This window comes from Ziziphus jujuba, chromosome 2 (assembly GCF_031755915.1).
Source record: "Ziziphus jujuba cultivar Dongzao chromosome 2, ASM3175591v1".
NCBI classification, from domain to species: domain Eukaryota; kingdom Viridiplantae; phylum Streptophyta; class Magnoliopsida; order Rosales; family Rhamnaceae; genus Ziziphus; species Ziziphus jujuba.
Genome location: NC_083380.1, coordinates 194,869 through 200,868, shown reverse-complemented (window position 1 = coordinate 200,868; position 6,000 = coordinate 194,869).

Below are 6,000 nucleotides of genomic sequence, written 5' to 3'. Positions count from 1 at the left end.
TTGATTGCATTTGAGGCTGCTTTAACTTGATTCCATGACCTCTTAGGCATATGTATTGAACCCATAAAGCATTGGAACCATTTCATGCTTCCCGGACTCCAAAAATGTACCAAAACCGTCCCCCGGGTCCGTATCGGCTTCCACCACTTGGATGCTTCGAATAGGCTTTGTATCTTCAAGTATGGACAAGCTCTGTTGAGATTAATTATCCTCTGTATAAATACTCCCAGTTTCCCCTTAAATCTCTTAATTTGAGCTCTTGTGATTGGCCTAGTCTTTATCCGTGTCGAATCAGCACCACAGCGGGTTATCGGTGGAGCGGGCTCGGGCGGAATCACATCATTCCCCTCCTCTTGAAAAGGATTTGTCCTCAAATCAAGATCATCACCTGCAGCAAAAGGAGTTAAATCAGCAACATTAAATGCAGCACTCATGTTATACTCACCCGATAAATCAAGCTTGTAGGCATTCTTGTTATTCGGCTCCAAAACTTGAAAAAGTCCATCCATAGGCGGCATGAGCTTTGACTTTCTTTGTTTAGGAAACCTTTCCTTTCGTAAGTGAAACCAAACCAATTCTCCTGGGTCAAACACTATTGCAACAAAATCTAGAAATACATGCTTATTATGGTAAAAATTACACTTTTTAAAGTTAGCAAACAATATTTCCCAAATTTTCAAATTGCCACTAAGTAAAGCTCTCAACAATGCAGATAAAGTTCTATGCAATAAAGACATCTTTAAATAAGTATCTTTAAAATTCATGGTCAGCAATGATTTCTTATTCATAATTACTTTATTAACATCACCAATGCTAAGATAAAAATTTATATTCTTCCTTTCTTGTCTTCCTTTTCCTTTCTCACTTAATGCCATCTCACCTTCCTCACTCTCGGCTTTTGCACCAAATTTTTCACTCTTGGTTTTATTAAAATCTTTCTGCACAACCTGAGTATTAGAAGACTTACCTTGGATAGCAAGCTCACCTTTTCCCTCTTGATTGGATGGTAGTCCACTTGGAATTTCATTTGGGAAGACATCTCCAAATTCCTTCAAAAGAGAAATCATTGAACTTGGCAATTCAAGTTCTTCAAAGTTAGTTTGATCATTAAAATAATTTTCTTTATAAAGCATGACCAGCAAAGGTTTCTTACACTCAATAACCTTATTAATATCCCCTAAACTCAAATAAAAATTCTGGTTTTTCCTCTCTTTTCTTTCTTTTCTTTTTCTTCCCTCGGTTTGGCTCTCATTGGCGGAAATTTCCAGTTTTTTTATGCTCTCGGGTTTGCTCTCTTTTCTCACCTCTCTCTCGGCTTTTTCTTGGTCTTTCCACTCAATATGAACCTTAGAAACCTTACCTTGGTCAGCAACCTCAATCTTACCTTCTTGAATGGATGGTAAAGCCGTTGGTGCCATGCTTGCTTTTTCCTTGAGCTTTTCGGCTTCTCTCCTTTGCTGCATTTGTAATTGGTCCTTGTAAACCTCTTTAGGAGATAATGGTTCCAGCTTGATCTTCTTCCCTTTAAACCTGAAAACAATACTATTTCCTCGACCAAAATGAGTAGCATCTTTATCAAATTGCCATGGTCTACCTAATAGTATATGTCCCGCAATCATAGGTACAATATCACATAAAACTACATCCTCATATCTACCTATATTAAATTTTACTTTGGCTTGTTTGTTTACTCTCATCTCACCACTATCATTAAGCCATTGTAATCTATAAGGTTCTGGATGTTTAATTGTTTTCAAACCTAATTTATCAACTACAAGATTACTTATCACATTAGTACAACTCCCACTATCTATAATCATGCTACAAATTTTACCTTGTATTTCGCAGCGAGTGTGGAAGATGTTTTCTCTTTGTATCTGCTCTTCATCTTTGTAGACAGCAAGTACTCTCCTTGAAACCAAGCTCAACTCCGCATTAGATGTATCTACAGGTTCGGTTTCATCTTCATTACAACCCTCCTCTTGCTCGGTTTCAGCTCCACTTTCTTCACTTGCGGATTCCAGCTCACCATCACCCTTTAATACCATGATTCTTCTATTTGGGCATTGGCTGGCTATGTGTCCTCTTCCTTGGCACTTAAAACAAATTATTTCTCTGGATTTTTGAGGTTTAGGATCAGATTTTATCTCACCTCTAAGTGCTTGGACAGATTCGGTCTTGACCTCCCTTCTTGGCCGGTTGGTTGATTCTTCTCCTAATTTCGGCCTCAACTTGTTTTCATAAGTGGAATTGTTTTTCCAGCCACTTGAACTTGTCCTTCCACTGCTAGAAACTCCTCCAAACCGTGTACTAACACCCCTCCTCTTGAATTGGTTCTCAAGTTTAATGGCTACATGCAACATCTCCTCCAATTCCAAGTATTGTTGTAATTCAAGTTGGTTGGCAATGTCACGGTTTAACCCTCCAAGAAATCTTGCCATTGTTGCCTCCCTATCCTCCCTCATGTTTAGCCTCATCATTAACATCTCCATCTCTTTGTAATAATCCTCCACGGACCTACTTCCTTGAGACAAAGATTGAAGCCTTTGATGCAGCAACCTTTGGTAATGGGATGGCACAAACCGCTTCCTCATGACTCCTTTCATTTGTCGCCATGTTGTAATTAAGTCTTCACCAACCCTCCTTCGGGTGCTTTGCTCATTTATCCACCATTGGAGTGCATAATGGCCAAACTCCATTGCTGCCATCTTCACCTTCTTACCTTCCGAATAGTTGTGGCAGTCAAAAATCATCTCCATTTTCTCTTCCCACTCCAAATAAGCCTCAGGATCACTTTTACCCATAAAAGGTGGGATATTAACCTTGATATTTCCTAAATCTTCATCTGTATCCTCCCTCCTATATCTCCCACGGCCAGCTCTATCTTGGACAGCAAAGGTTTCGTCCATACCTTCCTCAAAGTCGCCGTCGAATGGCTCCTCATCAAATTCCTCTCTCGGCCTCTCGCGACCTCCTCGTCCTCGGCCTCGTCCTCCATGGAATTCTTGCCTATTTCTTGTATTCGGAATTCCTTGGGAAACTTCTAGCCTTCCCACCCTTTGATTCACATGCTCAACTTGAGCACTAACCCGCTGTATTGACTCCAAAACAGCCCTAATGTCCACTTGACCTCCACTGCCGGTAGCTCGGGCATCGCCATGGAATGCTACGGACTCTTCCTCATTGATCCACAAGGGTGGATCTCCTATTCTTATTCTAGAATCTGCCATGTTAGTAAAATACTGCAAAAATAAAATGAATCCTCACAATATTCACTCCCTCACGTGTTTCACTCAAACAAGGTCTCGACACTCGTGTTTGCTCACTAGTTTCGGCTTTTACCCTCTTTTAAGCTCACACACTCTTGCCTTTTTCCACTCAATGAATTATCTCAAAGTTCTAATTAAAACACCCACAAAACAGCAATTAGATCACTAGTATGTTTTAATTAAACTTATCAACAAAACAGTAGCAAAAAGTAGGCAATACCGAAAGAATCCAACAAATCCTAATTTTTTCGGCTTTCTAGACAAGAAAACACAAAATAATGGGAAAACGTTGGAATTTTTGAAAACTGCACCAGATGGTAGTAGATTATGAGTTCAAGAATAAAATTCCAGAAAAAGAAATTCAAATACGAACAAGAATCAAAGAGAACAAAATTATAGAAAAGTGATGGTTGTTGTTCTTGTAATTCAAGTTTTGTATCAATTCCTTTATCTAATTTTAATCCAAATAATTTAAGCACCCAAAATCCAAATATTCAGCAGCAAAAATAATTCTCCAGCAACTCAAATATTGAATAAATAATAAAAAACCAGCAGCTCCAACAAATTTCCAGCAAACAAATCAAACTCCAACAAACCGAAATATTTTTTTTTCTTCTTTTTTTTTTTTCTTAATATTCGGCTTTACCTTCTTTTTTTTTTTTTTTTTTTTTCACTCACAGAACATAAACAACTGCAGTAGCAAGAATAATTACCAAAATTGCAATTCCAACTCCAAAACAAACACCAAACCCGTGACCTCCAAATAAACAAAATGTGCAGTTTTTTTTTTTTTTTTTAAGTGTTGCCGCAAACTTCTTTTTTTTTTTTTCTTGTTTTTTTTTTTTTTTTTTTTGAATATATGAATGCAAATGTTTAAGACTAAAACAGCAAAGAAAAATCAACAAAACCCAAATTAACAAGAACAATGATAAAAGACAACCAACAAACTAGGAAACAAAAATACGATAAAACTAGGAAATCCTAATTCAACTAGGAATGAATTTTTTTTTTTTTTTTTTAAGATGCTGAACGTGTATAGGATGGATGCAACCTTAACCTAATGCTAAAATTGCAGAATAACACAAAAACAAATAAATCAAATAAAGATAGATCAAACCTGAACAAAATTTAGCTCTGATACCAAATGATACGAACCTAGGACGACCTGCTCCTAAACCCGTATTATATTAGCCCGGATCTTAATTAAGTTCAAGTTCTAATGGAATTGACCTCAAACCCTAACCAACCTGTGGTTAGAAACCTTGGTATAATGTAGACGCCACAATAGGGGATGGAAAACCTATTGATAAGTCAAGCTAAAACAACCAATTCTCTAATGGTGTTTTAGGTGTTCTCAAAGAACAAAGAGATAATTAATCTCACAAGTATTTTCTTAATCAAATCAAAGTTTCAAAGTTCTATTATTAATGAAAAATAAGCCTTTAAATAGGCTTTGAAAGAAACAAAATAAACCCTAAAAACCCTAGGAAAAACCAGCCACACAATGAAGAAGTCTACCTTGGCCGAAACTTTCCTTTTCCTAATCTAATTTGGATTAATTAATTCCTTTATTTTGAATTAGGAATTAATTAATTTACAAAGAAAATAATAAAATAATAACTTTCCTAATCTTATTTGTCCAGCAAATAAATAAATAGAAACTAAAAATAATGGTAGTTTCCTAAAACAAAAAGTAGAACAAAATTAGGAAACTAAAATACTAGCTTTTTGACTACATTGACTTTGACCAATTCTTTGACCCAAGTGAGCTTCAAATCAGCTTCTAGATGCTTTGTAGGATGCCAAATAAGCTGAATATGAAGTCCCACACGTTGCCCATGCTTGGAAAAATAAGAAAAGGTTAAAACAGTAAAATACAGTAAAGCCAGCAAGCAATACAGCAAATTCGGCCAAATTGTTGATGCTGTCCGTACAAGCCCTTTTTGATTGCATTTGAGGCTGCTTTAACTTGATTCCATGACCTCTTAGGCATATGTATTGAACCCATAAAGCATTGGAACCATTTCATGCTTTCCGGACTCCAAAAATGTACCAAAACCGTCACCCGGGTCCATATCGGCTTCCACCACTTGGATGCTTCGAATAGGCTTTGTATCTTCAAGTATGGACAAGCTCTATTGAGATTAATTATCCTCTGTATAAATACTCCCAGGTTGCCCTTAAATCTCTTAATTTGAGCTCTTGTGATTGGCCTAGTCTTCATCCGTGTCGAATCAGCACCACAGCGGGTTATCGGTGGAGCGGGCTCGGGCGGAATCACATCAATACTCCTCCAAGCCATGTACTTGTGCCCTTCCTCTTAAATTGATTCTCAAGTTTGACAGTCACATGCAACATCTCTTCCAATTCCATATATTATTGTACTTCCACTTAATTGGCTATCTCTCAATTCAATCCACCTAGAAACTGTGCCATGGTTGCTTCTTTATCTTCATTCATGCTCAATCTCATCATGGGCATATCCATCTCCTTGTAATAATCCTCCACGGACCTACTACTTTGTGATAAAGATTATAACCTTTGATGTAGCAACCTATGGTAATGACTTAGTACAAACCTCTTTCTCATGGCTCCTTTAATTTGTCGCTAATGATAGGTTCATCTCCAACTCTTTTTTGAGTACTTTGCTCATTTTTCCACCATTGGAGTGCATAATGTCCAAATTCCATTGCTGCCACTTTTACCTTCTTGGTCTCCAAATAGTTGTGAC